Below are 15,836 nucleotides of genomic sequence, written 5' to 3' on the forward strand. Positions count from 1 at the left end.
AAACATACGGCTTAGTCCGTCAGCAACCACGTTTTCAGTACCTCTAATATGCCTAACGTCAAACTGGAAGGCAGTAATTCGGATGGCCCACCGGGCTATACGACCCGTACGACGCGGCCTACCTAAGACCCAACTTAAGGCTTGGTTATCAGTTTCCAAGTCGAACTTGACATGTTCCAGATAAAGTCGGAACTTTTCTAGCGCAAACAAGACAGCCAGACCCTCAAGTTCATAGATGGAATACTTGGCTTCTTGAGCCGAAAGAGTCCTAGATGCATAGGCGATGGGTCGCCTCCCTAGTTCGGTCTCTTGAAGAAGGACCGCAGCCACTGTCGACGACGACGCGTCGGTTTGGACGATGAATTTCTTAGAAAAATAGGGCATGGCAAGAACAGGGGCATTACACAGAGCTAATTTAAGATCTTCAAAAGCGGCTTGTTGAGAAGGTCCCCACTCAAATTTGATGCCTTTCCTACGAAGTAAGTTCAAGGGCGCCGCTCTATTGGCGAAATTTGGAATAAATTTCCTGAAGAAATTCACCATACCAATGAACCTAGCAGTACCTTTGATGTCCTTGGGAGGCTTGAAATCACGGATGGCCTGTGTTCTAGCGTGATCGACTGCAATACCATCGGGCGACACAATATGCCCTAGGAATGACATGGAAGGTTTAGCGAAAGCTACTTTGGACAGCTTAACTGTTAACCCTGCCTTCCGAAGGCGATTAAGGACCTCTTTTAGATGTTCCTCAAAGGTCTCAGAAAATACGGCGACATCATCCAGATAATGATACAAGTACTCAAATTTGATGTCGAAGAAGACCCTATCTAGCAGTCTTGTAAGCACAGCTGCTCCCGTGGGGAGCCCGAAAGGCACGCGGTTGTATTCGTACAAGTTCCAATCTGTGGCAAAAACTGTCAGGTGTTTGGATTCCTCTGCTAACGGTATCTGGTTATAAGCCTGGTTGAGGTCCAAGATGGTGAAGAACTTAGCTTTACGAAACCAGGAAAAGCAAGAATGAAAGTCAGGAAGGGGTACAGATTGTAACACCACCTTCCGATTGAGAGCCCTATAATCAATCATAGGCCTGAAGCCACCTTAGGGTTTCGGGACTAGAAAAATAGGTGAAGAATACGCCGACTTAGAGGGCCGAATAATACCATCCTTCAGCATCTGATCTATGATTTCCTTCAAAGCTTTCATTTTAGGAGGAGACAGCCTATAAGGTGTAAAACGGACAGGAATCGAATCCGTAACCTCAACCTTGTATTCGATAAGGTCAGTAACACCAAGAGTATCAGAGAACACGTCTGGAAACGACTGACACAACTTACGAATACTCTCTGCCTGCTCCTCATGTAGATGTCTAAGGTCTAACAACATCTCATCCTGGGTAGGCGAAATAGATGAACATGACACAGAACTACATTTTAGCAAAGGGATTTTGGAATTACTATCAAATTTGAAAGTGCACGACTTGCTGTGAAGGTCGAGCACTAGACCGGTGTGAGACATGAAATCAGCTCCCAGTATAATGGGGCAAGACAAGTGCTTGGCCACAAACAGTTTTATTTTCCAAGTGAACTTCGAAATGCGGATTTAAGCATACAGAAAACCTAAAATATCTAATGGGGATGAGTTAGCCGAAACGTAATGAACCGAAGTCGAACAAAAATCAGGAAGATTACAAACAGTTTTCAATTTGGAGTACCATTCAGCCGAAATAATAGAACAAACACTGCCAGAATCTAATAGAGCTGTTACAGGTTCATTATTTAATTCTATTTTGAGAAAAGGAACAGGTGCGGGGGTATCCGCCGCAATCCTAAGACATTCCTTGGGACCTTCAAAAGATAAATTTGAAGACTGAGTTTTCCCTGAAATTTCGACAGGTTTACTTGGGGCTGAGCCTCGGGAAGATGGGTTAGCCGACTCAGCCGAAGCCACTAGTCACTTATGATTGTTGGTGGAAGTTGCACCCGAAGTTGAGCAGGAAGGGGTGCTGTTAGCATTAGGGCAGTTCTTGGCAATATGGGAAAACGCGCCGCATTTAAACAGCCTTGAGATGACCCTGCTCCATTCCTTGTCCCACTAGACTTGATCAATGGACATTTATTGCGAAGATGGTCAGGCGACCCGCAAGCATAACATTTACGGGGTGTGACGGGTCGGCGAGGTGGAGGCCGAAAACTACTAGAGGATGGAGGGGGTTCTTTCGCGACACGCAAGGTATCGGCATATCTAACTCCTTCGGCTGAGACAGCCTTAGCCTCTAACTCGGCAAAAGTTTGCGGACGCGACGCAAAACACAAGTATGATCTGTAAGATGGTGAAATTCCTTCCACAATGGCTTGAACGACTTGATCTTCGGGAAAATGAAGGACAAATACCCTAGTATAGAATTTGATGTCTTGTATGAAGTCTGCCAAGTTTTCATCAAGTCGCTGCACTCTATAATAGTACTTCTGAATTAGAGATGACCTAGCTCGAGCCGGAATAAAATTAGCTAACAGATGGGCATGGAAGTCTTCTATGGATGACTGTTCAGCGATTGCCCTAACTATCTTGTCGGAGAGAACACCAATGGAATAAGGGTAAATTATCTGAAGGATTTGACACGGAGACAGAGAAAAAACAAGGGCATGATCCTGAAACTCAACTAAAAACCTTAAGAATGAAATTACGTCACTGGTAGATTTAACAGAAAACTTAGAAATACCCCTGAGCAACATTGCTAATGGATGAGGCAAACTGCTGAACACTGATGGCATAGTAGGTAGAGGTCTAAGTGGCGAAGAAGCTAATTCAGAACGTGCATTATTCAAAGAGGTACGGCGTTCAGACTCATTGTCTAATGAGGAAGAGGTTTGTTGAGCTCCTACAGATTTCCTATTTGCTTCTCCTTTAGAAGACTCTGCCTCGCTAACTACGTTTACCGTAGCGGGTTGATTAGTTTTGGGAGGTAGTGCCCCAGTTAACAATAGGCTAACCTTACTGGACAAATCGGAAAGGTTTTCGAGGACAGCGCTAGCCTCCTTCCCTTGAGTATCATTCAATTTAAGAGACAACAGATCACTAACCCTATTGGAAAAATGGTACAATCTAGCTTGTACACGTTTAGGTTGATTAGGTGATGGATCACCCCCTTCAAAAAAACTAACTACCGATGCTAGCTCAGTAGCATTATCAGTGATCGTGGATAGAGCGTCGTCAATCTCCTTTTCTCCCAAGGTTGGGATAGTAATAGGCAAATCAAGGGAATCTTTAAGCTTATTGGTGTCTATCGCAACCGTGGCTCCAGATTGAACATTCCTAATCGTTAATTCATAGATCAATTCTTCCTTGCGCAAATAGCCGGGATGGAGGACGTCACGAGGGCCGTACATGATGGCAGAAATTTACAAATTAAGAAAAAAAACAACGACTGAGAAAATTGTTAGAGTTCAAACAAAAGGCATATTTAGCCGTCAAAAGGGGCTAAATTGAGACCCATTCAACCACGCTCTGCTACCACTTTTTACGGAGTTATCCGTGGAAAGCAGAGGTGAAAGAAGGTGCGGGCTGGAATAGGACTCAACTACAAAATTAAAGTTAGTTTAAAATTTTAACAAAGGTTATATTTTCTTTTCGAAATCAACAAATAACAGATTATAACAGGTACCAAGTAGCAGATCAACAAGTTAAGAAATTACAAATTACAGTTCATTACAGGGTTTGGGCTTTCGAGCCCCGTTTTACATTCTTGAGCCCTCAGCTCACAACCACAAATTACCAAAGGCCAGAAAACCCCTTCATACCAAGGAACACTTGCCCCTAATTAGAATGTCAAGCCTCCTAGAGGCACGCAGAGATCAAATTAGGAAAGAGCAGTCCCGCTCTCAATTTTACAAGCCTATCAAAGGCCACAACAAACTTCAGTCCTAACTGCCCTCAAGGCACACATACAGTGAAACAGGGGCATCTTGTACCCAACCTACAGGGCCTTCACATGAAGAAAACAAAACTTTGGGTTAATTAAATGGCCCAAAAAACCAAATTGACTGGAGGCGTAGCTTGCACTCCTACATGAAACTTCTTAAAACCTAGGTGGCACTCGGCCAGTTATACAGGGGCTAATCTCATACTAGGGAGGTGACTCGTAGAAGAATAATTTATTACATTAAGAAGAGAAGAAAATCGGTTATGAACACGCAGTCACCTCAAAACAACATGAGTGGGAGCTGGAGAGGGTTCAGCACCCTCTATCACAAATTGCGGTTAATTTACATGAATATAGTAAGGTTTACATTGAAAAGGATTCGAACCTTCCCCGCGGGTTAAAACTGCTGAGCTAGCAAGAAATAAAGTTCTTAAACGGCCATTACCTTGTTGATGAACTGCTGCCCGAAGAAAGAGGCGCTTCCCGCCCCCTGCTACATAATCACACACTAAGCAAGTTGTCGATGAAGAGGCGACGAGCCATGAACCTCAGCAGTTTTATACGCTCGGGGAAAGTTCGAGACCTTTCGTGAATAAAACAGTCCCGTCCACTACCTTTTATTGGTCGGCTAAAGATTACATGTCAAAACTGAAGAAGAAATCTAGGATTGGTGGAAAATTAATTTAGAAAATTCAGGATTGGCTGAATTCAAAACTGGCTGAAACAGAGATCAATATTGCCAACCCAAAAAATGAAAGAAAGAAATTTAACAAAGAACAAACTTATGGATACAAACTTTCTTCAAAAACAGTTCGTTCACTTCGCACCAGGGTGCACAGTTATAGTTTTTATGTAGTGACATCTAGAAGAGAATGTTCACACTTCTTGCTACAGAGCAAACAAACACAAATCGAAATAGACACAGTTCAGAACACTTCAAAATTTACAGTAGTGTCATCTTCCAAGAAACGTTTGATTTAATACAGATTTTAAAGTTCAGAGTTTCTCCTGTAGGGGATAGTTTTTAGGCGGGGTCGTGGTGTACCAACCGGTACAATTATTATTATTATTATGATTATTATTATTATTATTATTATTATTATTATTATTATTATTACAACTGTTGTTCTTTTCTTACCCCCACGAACCTACTATGATGGCGTAGGAGGGGGAGAGGTGATACTCCCACGTGGCGCATCCCAGGTGGCGGACAGGCGGTTCCTAACCGGCTTGCCGGCGGACTTGAGGGAAATAAAATACCTCTCGCGGACCAAACACACTACCCCCTGCGGGTGGGGGACGCACAAGTAGAATACACCCGCGGTATCCCCTGCCTTTCGTTAGAGGCGACAAAAAGGGGCGACCTTGGCGCGGACATGGATTGCGGTTTGGTATAATGTGTTGGACCTCCTGTGGATGGGAGAGGCTGAATACATCCATAGGTAATCCCTGCCTGTCGTAGAAGGCGACTTAAAGGGTCATGTGGCCATGGTCCCCTCTTTATTTTATTATTGTTTTTTGAGGGTTAGATGTAGACCATTCTAAATTATTGATGTGCGTCCTGCTCGGCGAGGGAGCTCCTATGTGTGCGACTACGCTCGAAAGACCGTGCCAGCAACCACCCAGGACTCGGCGGGTGGGAGTGTCATGTACCCGGGAAATAGTATCCGCCTGACAACGCAGGTCCCCGCACAGCCGAATGCCAGGAGACATATTATTATTAATTATGTTTATATTATTTTTTCTTATTTTTAGTGCTCTGTACACGCTATGGGGTACATGCTATTGCGGGTGACTGGAGGAAGGGAGCCCTAGTGTTCATTGCCTCAGTCATCCCGTATTAGGCATCGTCCAACATCGGACCCCGGGCAGTACCTGCTACGACCAGGTGGGTATTGCCTTGGCTGCTTGGTTCGGCTACAGAGACCCCTGATCGGAGTGGGTGGCATTCGGGGAGGATGCTATCGGGAATGGCTTCCAAACGAAGTCATCCTTCTCAAGGTGGTCCCCCACATAAGTCTTTAACTTTTGCTTCCCTGAGAGGTTCAACTCCCTGGGAACATGCGCAGCGTGAAGGAATGGGATCCAGCTTCCCTAGGTTTCTGGTCGCTACCAGAACCGATGGGCACGATTTTAAGCTGGTGAAGTCGATCCTTTTTAGTCGACACATCGAAGGCGTTTACGGCGAACTTGAGGACCTTAAGAAAATGCGCAACGGTAGTTTGCTCATGAAGACTCGTACAGCACTGCAAGCTGATCAGTTGCTTAAGTGCGAGCACTTTGGCGAAATCACCGTCAAAGTGGAGGAGCATAAGTCCTTGAACCTGGTTCGCGGAGTCATCTTTCACCACGACTTTATTTTGAACACTGACGACGAGTTGATGGAAGACATTAAGAACCGTGGCGTGACACACGTCCGGCGCATTACGCGCAAGGTCAACGGTGAAGACGTTGCCACTGGTGCCTTCATTGTCTCTTTCAAGTTGTCAGTGTTACCAGAGAAAGTCAAGGTAACAACTTATCGTTGCGATGTGAGGCCGTACATCCCGCCACCTATGCGATGCTATCAATGCCAGCGATTCGGACATATGGTATCTCGCTGTTCGAATCAGGCTGTATGTGGTACATGTGGACGAGTAGCTCACGGCGCGGAGGAGTGCAAAACTCCATATAAGTGCACTAACTGCTCCGGTTTTCATTCCTCACGTGATCGGAATTGTCCGACATACCTGAGTGAGAAGAAGATCCAGGAGATCAAGACCCTGGATGGTCTTTCCTACCAGGAAGCGCGCCGTAAGTTTAATTCCACGAATACACCTGCCCGTACAACCGACTACAGCATGATAGCTCAGAGCCTTCCAGGTTCATCATTTTCAACATCGTCACCTGTGCTGATCGCTGCGCCCAAGGCGACTGTTGCTGCTCCCAGCGACGTCGCAAAGAGTAAAAGCTCGAAGGGGGGGACCACCCCACCTTCGACCAACCAGAAGTCTGTGCAGGCTGGGAGTTCCCAGCCGGCACAGCATGGGGGGAAGACTAAGTCTCCCTCCCTAGGAGGTCGACGAAAGTCGTGCCCCAGCCGGCGGAGGCGGCATCGTCGACCAGGGCCAGCCAGTCTAAACTAGAAAAGAAAAAGGGGAAGAAGAGCGCCCGTCCTGAGCGCTCTCGGACTTCCCCTGCGAAGGAGAAGTCATGCCCCCCGTCTGGGGGCTATGATTCTGCGCCGGCCTGTACTCCTGCTCCAAAACCTGCGCGCTCTCCTCGTAGGGGACCCCTTCGCCCCCGAAAAACGTCGAAGTTCTGGGCGGCATCCCCGCCGTCTGTTGACGACGAGATGGATGTCGCGGTGTCCACTACGTCTACGGATGTAGATGTTGATAGTCTTTAGGTTTGTGAGCATTTTATTGCTCATAACCTAACACTACTTATATCGTCCACACTATGGCACTGTTACAGTGGAATTGTAATGGTTATGACAGGCATCTTGCTGAGTTACGTCAGCTCATTAGTGAGTACGCAGCGAGTATAGTCTGTATTCAGGAGACCAACTTCAGACCTGGTCATCGTACGGTCTTGAGAAATTTTAAGCTATACTCTACAGAACGATACTATGTTCACCGGGCTTCCGGTGGCGTTGGCATTTTTGTACGTTCTGATACCTACAGCGAAGAGGTTCCATTAAGAACCCCGCTCGAGGCTGTAGCTGTTCGCGTTTCACTGCCTGTCATAGCAACAGTGTGTAATGTTTATTTTCCACCAGGCCACCATCTTAATATAACTGATGTCGTTGATCTCATAGATCAGCTTCCGCCTCCCTTCCTTTTATTGGGAGATTTTAACGCCCATCACCCCATGTGGGGCTCCGAGGCGCTTTGCCCCCGGGGAAGAGAGCTGGAAATATTAGCAACAGAGCTGGATTTATGTATTTTGAACACAGGGGAACCAACTCACTTTAGTGTACGTTATGGCACGTATTCTCGGATCGACCTAAGTATATGCAGCCGAACGTTGGTTCCACTGTTTCGGTGGAATACACACGATGATCTCTGTGACAGTGACCATTTTCCTATTATCCTTACTTTGTTGAAGCATAAATCCATCGAGGCTCCCCCTCGATGGTTTCTTAAACGTGCTGATTGGGCAAAGTTCTCATCACTAGCTGTCTTTAATGACGATATCAGGCGGACCGTCGGCGAGGAAGTAACGTCACCCAAGTTATTCTTGCTGCTGCTGAGAAGTCCATTCCGTTTTTCTTGGGGGCTCCTCGCCGAAAACTCGTTCCTTGGTGGAACGATGAAATAGCAGCAGCCATCAAAGAACGCCGTCGCGCTCATAAACGTTACCGTCGACAGCCTACTGTGGCCAACTTGGTAACATTTAAGAAACTCCGCGCTAAGGCGCGAGTTCTTATTCGTCAAAGTAAGAAGGCTTCATGGGAGAGATATGTGTCGTCCATGACGTCACATACTCCATCATCTCAAGTGTGGACGAAACTTCGACGAATTTCGGGTCTTCAAGGATCATCTGCTGTGCCGGGAATTTCCATTGCAGGCAGTGTCGCCACTGATCCCCTCGCGATTGCTAATCGTCTCGCCAGTCATTTCGCGGATGTCTCTGGCTCCGGGAATTACAATCCTGATTTCCTCCCTCTGAAGCGGGAGGCAGAACGTCATCACCTTAGTTTTGCCACCCAAGCTTCAGAGGACTACAACGTGCCCTTTACGGAGTGGGAACTCCGCAGCGCCCTAGCGCTTTGCAAGGACACGTCTCCTGGACCGGACAACATCCATAACCAGATGTTAAAACACCTTAGTGATGATAGTTTACTATATCTCCTTCGTGTGTTCAACCGAATCTGGACAGAGGGTGATTTTCCGTCTCAGTGGCGAGAGGGCATAGTCATTCCTGTCCTCAAGCCTGACAAAGATCCTAAGTATGCAGGAAGTTACAGACCGATTTGTCTTACAAATTGCCTGTGTAAGCTATTTGAGAGGATGGTAAATCGCAGACTCGTGTGGTGTCTGGAGAAACAAGGACTCTTGTCCGAGTACCAATGTGGATTTCGAGCCGCTCGATCCACCACAGACCACTTGGTACGCCTGGAGAGCTCTATCCAGGATGCGTTTCTCCGCAAACAGCACTTGGTAGCTGTCTTCTTTGACTTGGAGAAGGCCTACGACACCACCTGGCGATATGGCATCCTTTCAGTCCTGCATCAATGGAGATTCCGAGGTAACTTGCCGGTACTTATTGCGAATTTTTTGTCCCTCCGTCTATTCCGTGTCCGAGTAGGGAGGACATATTCGCAATATCACGTTCAGGAAAATGGAGTCCCGCCGGGATCGGTCCTTAGTGTCACTCTGTTCGCGATTGCCATAAACGGTATTGTCACTGCTGCTGGTCCAGCCGTAATACCGTCCCTATATGTGGATGATTTTGCTCTGCACTATAGCTCGTGCAGTATGGCAGCCGCAGAGCGACAGTTACAGCAAGCTATTAGGAGGGTGGAGAAGTGGACCTTAGAACATGGCTTTCGGTTTTCTGCCGTAAAGACCCCCGTTGTCCACTTTTGTCGTCAACGTACTCTTCACCCTCATCCTGAGCTTTATCTAGGAAATGTCGTTCTTCCAGTTGTTGACACCTACCGATTTCTTGGGCTCCTTTTTGACAGTAAATTGTCGTGGGAGCCACACGTGTGGGAGCTAAAAGTGCAATGCACCAAGAGGCTTAACCTCTTGATGTTTCTTAGCAGCACTAATTGGGGAACTGACCGCGTGGTGCTCCTGCGATTCTATCGGGCACACATTTTACCCCGGTTAGACTACGGCAGTGCAGCATATGGCTCCGCAAGACCAAGCGTTCTTGCGAAGCTGAACAGTATCCACCACAGCGGGGTTAGGTTGGCGACGGGAGCTTTTCGTACAAGCCCCATCGCTAGCCTGCTCGCTGAGTCTGGTGTGCCGCCTTTACACCTGAGGCGCCAGCAACTACTACTTACGTATGCTGCAAATTTGCGACAGATGCCACTTCATCCGAGCTATCCTTGCGTGTTTAACAATGGCAACCGTTTGTTGTACGTTGCTCATCCTCGTGCGACGCGGCCGGTTGGGATACGCTTGGATAGCAGTTATGAATTGTTTAACGTACCTTCGATTCCTTGCCTTGTCAGACAACCAAGTGGGGTACCTCCGTGGGTTGTACGACGACCTGAAATCATCCTGGATTTGCACACTGGCCCGAAATGAGACACGGACCCTTCGATTTATCGGAGGATCTACCTGTCCGTTCTTGGCCGCTATCCAGGTTCATTCGTCGTTTACACGGATGGTTCAAGGACAGATACGCGTTCGTTGTCGACAATGATCGGTTTCTTTTTGCTCTCCCGGACACCTGTAGTGTGTACACGGCAGAGCTCTATGCTATCTGTGAGGCTGTGCGGCACGCACTAGACAATGAGCGCCGACACTTTCTTGTGTGTACTGACTCCTTGAGTTCGCTTCAGTCTATTGATACCTGTTTCCCTCGACACCCTCTGGTGCAGCGGATCCAGGACCTGCTGGCCGGGTGTTCGGATGCCGGCACCAGAATTACGTTTGTGTGGCTCCCCAGCCACATGGGCATAGAGGGAAACGAGTTAGCAGATCAGGCTGCCAAGGAGGCAGTTACACTGCCCCCGTTGCCTTTCAAGGTTCCAGCAAGTGATATTCGCTCTCAGCTGAGACATCTGGTTATGTCTCATTGGGAGATGGAGTGGCAGGCCATCCCACTTCCCAATAAGCTGAGAGCGATAAAAGGAACAACGAAGGTATGGAGGACTTCCCTTCGGGCTTCGCGGAGGGAAGCCGTGGTATTATGTCGCCTTCGGATCGGCCACGGTATCTTGACGCACTCCCATCTACTGAAAGGAGAACCCCCTCCGGTGTGTACCTGCGGCGACCATCTTACCGTGGTACACATCCTTACGGAGTGCGTGGACCTGATCGATCTGCGCCGTAGTCTTAACCTTCCGAGTACTATCTCCCTTATCTTGCGCGATGACGAGCAGTCAGCAGACCTCGTCATCCGCTTTATGAGGGATAGCGGTCTGTTTTATCGTGTGTGATGATGTCCTTTGTCCTAGTGTTGTTTATGTCAGTTGCGCTTTTATCTCATTGACTTCATTTTGGTTTGTGTTGCGCATTTTAATGTGTTATTTGAACGTCTAACGTAAATTATGTGTTAATATCTGTATTACTGGGCAATGCCTTATTCCTTCGATTTCCTGTACTTTCTCTTATTTTAATAGAACATAAGGCATTGCGTATTAGATCCACTGACTGTTTTAATCTCACCCTCATTTTTCTTCATCACCATTCTTTTTTAACTCTAGTCAGTGGATACTTTTTAACATTTTAACTTCATGTCTCATGTCATTCATTTCGTTCCATTAGGGGCCGATGACCTTCGATGTTAGGCCCCTTAAGACAACAAGCATCATCATCATCATCAAAATAATTTAATTTTTTCACTTCATTTCACACTACACCCCTCCCCCCCCCCTCTAAGTTAATTTTCCCGCAATAAATACTTGTTGCTTTAATAGTAAAGGATCTTCTAAATACCAATTATCACGACTCTAACTTCTTCAGTTTTTTATTTATGTGTCCTCATGAAAGGAATTCAACTCCATTATCTCCCGCCCTCCAAGATGATTTCCCACCGAAAACGCGTTTTTCTTTGTTTTTAAAGGAGATCCAAATACGAATTTTCACGTCTGTAACAACTTTAGTTTATATTAGATGTATATATTCTCATAAAATTAAGTCAATTAATTTTTCAATTCATTCACCCCCCCTCCCACTTCATTGGTTCTTCCGAGAATATGTGTTTCTTTACTTTTAAAGCAGATTGCAAATATCAAATTTCACGTCTGTAACATCTTCATTTTTGAGATATAGCCTAATTAAAATAATTCAACACCATTTTCAGTCATTTTTACCCCCCCTCCACCCTAGTGGTATATCCGACAACTAAAAATACACGTTTCTTTATGTTTAATAGAGATAAAAAGTACCATTTTTCACTTCTGTAACATGTTAAGTTTTTTTAGATATACTGTAAAAATTCTCATTTTAAAATTTCACCCCTTTTGAGTTCCCCTTAAGTGGAGTTTCCAAAAACAAATCACCTATGTTTCTTTACATTTACAGAAGATCCCAAACATCCACTTTGTACGTCTGTAACATTTTACGTTTCCAAGATATTCTGTAGATATAGTCTTTCAAAAAATTCACCCCAATTTGTCACTCCTGTTTAACCGCCATTAATTGGATTTTCCAGAAACTAAAAAATACGTGTTTCTCTATTTTTAAAGGAGATCCCATATACAAATTTTCAGTTCTGTAATATCTTTCGTTTCTGAGATATACGTATCCTCATTACAGGTATTTAACCCATTTTTCACCCTTTTACACCCCTCCTATTGGGATTTACAGGAAACAAAAAATACGTATTCCTTTATTTTTAGGGGAGATTCAAACTACCAATTTTTACATCTGTAAATTTGAAAGTTTTAAGATGTAGACACACTCATTTTAAAAAATTCACCCCCCTTTTCACCCCCAATATTTGGATTTTCCAAAAACGAAAAAATACGTGTTTCTTTACTTTTAAATAGATCCCAAATCCCAATTTTCAGGTCTGTAATATCTTCAGGTTCTGAAATATAAGTAGCCTCACTAAAGGCATTCAACCCATTATTCACCCTTTTACACCCTTCCTATTGGGATTTTCCGAAAACAAAAGAATACTTGTTTCTTTATTTTTAAAGGAGATCCTAAATACCAATTTTTACATCTATAAACTTTAAAAGTTTTGAGATATAGATACACTCATTTTAAAAAATCACCCCCTGTTCACCCCCCACATTAATTGGATTTTCCAAAAACACAAAAATACGTGTTTCTTTATTTTTAAAGGAGATCCCAAACACCAATTTTTTTGGTCTGTAATATCTTCAGGTTCTGAAATATAAGTAGACTCATGAAAGGCATTGGACCCCTTTTTCAACCTTTTCCACCCTTCCTATTAGGATTTTCCGAAAACAAAATATACGTGTTTCTTTATTTTTAAAGGAGATTCTAAATACCAATTTTCACATCTATAACCTTTAAAAGTTTTGAGATATAGATACACTCATTTTAAAATATTACCCCCTTTTCACCCCCCCCCCCTTAATTGTATTTTCTAGAAACAAAAAAATACGTATTTCTTAATTTTTAAACATCCCAAACACCAATTTTCAGGTCTGTAATATCTTCAGTTTCTGAGATATAAGTAGTCTCATTAAAGGCATTCATCCCCTTTTTCACCCCTTTTCACTCCTATTGCGATTTTCTGAAAACAAAAAAATACATGTTTCTTTATTTTTAATGGCGATTCTAAATACCAATTTTTACATCTGCAAACTTTAAAAGTTTGGAGATATAGATTCACTCATTTTAAAATTTCACCCCCTTTTCACCCTCTCATTAATTGGATTTTCCAAAAACCAAAAAATATGTGTTCCTTTATTTTTAAAATAGATCAAAAGTACCAATTTCAGGTCTGTAATATCTTCATTTTCTGAGATATAAGTACCGGTATCCTGATTAAAGGCATTCAACCTTTTTTTCCCTATTTTCACCCTTTTTCACCCCTCCTATTGGAATTTTCGGAAAACCAAAAAATACGTGTTTTCTTATTTTTAAAGAAGATTCTAAGTACCAATTTTTACATCTGTAAACTTTTAAAGTTTTGAGATATAGATACACTCATTTTAAAATTTCACCCCCCTTTTCACCCTCTTAGCGAAGGAATATCCAAAAATCCTCTCTTAGAGATCACCTACATCTTAATATGAATATATGCCCAAAATTTCATTTCTTCATGTCCAGTAGTTTTGGCTCGGCGATGATGAATCTGTCAGTCAGTCAGTCAGGCAGTCAGGACAAGTTACTTTATATATATAGATAGTTATTTGAGTCGGATCCACTGATTGTTTTAAATTCATATCCATCCATTCATTCTTCATGACATTTTTTATTTTTGTCAGTTGATGATTTTAAATGTTTTCTTTGTCATTTTATTTCGTACGGTAGCATTAGGGGCCGATGACCTCGATGTTAGGCCCCTTTAAACAACAAGCATCATCATCATCATCATCACACTCCACTGTCGGCAGCCCTGAATATTATTTCCTATTTTTACACCACGCAAATGCTAGGGCTGTACCTTAATTAAGGCCACGGCCGCTTCCTTCCCACTCCTAGCCCTTTCGTGTCCACCGTCCCCGTAAGACCTATCTATGTTGGTGCGTCGTAAGGCAACTTGCAAAGAAAAACCCCACTTCCATGTCTTTCCAGCTCAAAATTTGCAACATTTCCTCTTGCCGCAAATTATCCAGAAGAAATTGTGCTGCTATCCTTGGAATATTTTCTAGTTCTCGTATAAAGTATAGTACGCGAACCTTTTCTTGATCCCTGAGCTCCATAGTGCCGAATGGGAACTAGGCCTCAAGAAAAGGTTCGCGTACTATAATCCGAGCGATGGTCTCATTCGTTAGAACCATGCTCTAATTGGACTCTTACGCGTGACGCGTGACTTACACGCCCTCTCCCTTACATCCTCATTACAACTCCTGAATACCCTTTCGATCCTTTGTATGTTGTTGAGTTCGGAAAGATTCCATGGTCATTACTTTAGGCGAAATTATCTCCTTTTCAAGTAAACAAAAATCAACAGGAACTTCTGATATGCTTATCTTTCAAAACAACAAAGAATTACAATATGTGAAGGTTAAAAATCATTTTCCTCCATATTAATCAGTTGCAACAGCGGCGACCTATCACAGTGTTCAATTTGATATTCACAAAATATGGCGACAATAAAATATTTATCATAACCTGATTAACAGCCAGCTTGATGTATGTAGGTTCAGTCCTCAGCTCGAAGGCTGATTGGATCCTCAACGGTTCCACCATCACTTGTGTTAGATAACCTAGGCATCACTGAAGAGATGTAATAGGGAAATGAGCAGTGAGGTAGTTTTCCATTGCTTTCCTCGCCGAGCCAGAAGTTGCTATCAGTCTGCCAAACCCGCAGACACTATGAGCAACATTCTTACACCATTCATAGCAGGGATTGGCTTCAGAAGGAATGGCATTACTAGCATCGCTCATACCCCAGTCTCTTTCATATTGTCAAAGCCAAGGACAGATCAATGAAAGTAAGAAAATTGCTCTAGCCTATACCAGAAGACGTAGGCCACTGTAAACACTAGCTAGCGCCAGCAAAGGCATGCTAGCTTGATACAGGAGATATTTTGGAAGAGCCTGTCTAAATATTCTCTTTTTAGAGTCCATGGTTCTTCTTGAAGGAACGCTGATTATATGCCAAACTTTATTAGCTCTCAGTTTGATATCCATCAAGCCGAATTTGAGTTCGATGGCTTTCAACGATAGGAAAGCAACTGTAGTACAGTATTTCGGCATGTACTTTGTAGGGTTTTTATGGCTCACATAGAATTTATAACCGTTATGTTTCCCAATTAAATGTCACATAAATAACAATACATCTGTCTTAAAATGGTTGTATTTTTATTCTTGTGTATGATCGTATATTATTTAATTAAATAATAGAGTTCAATTTGGTTACTCCTCCCGAAAATTCGAACTGTTCCCGGAAATGTTACTTAAATATGCTATTACTGCGGATGCCCGACGGCAATGTATGTTAAAAATGAATAACATAATTAATCCGATAATTCTAAGGGAACTATAGAATCACTTCCCGATTGGTGCTTAACATGCACCTGTAATGGTAATATCTATGTTAGAATGTGGTTGTTAAAATTACGTCCCGCTTGATTATTTCCATGTGACAGCGGTGTGATTAAAAC

This window comes from Anabrus simplex, chromosome 4, assembly GCF_040414725.1.
Source record: "Anabrus simplex isolate iqAnaSimp1 chromosome 4, ASM4041472v1, whole genome shotgun sequence".
NCBI classification, from domain to species: Eukaryota; Metazoa; Arthropoda; class Insecta; order Orthoptera; family Tettigoniidae; genus Anabrus; species Anabrus simplex.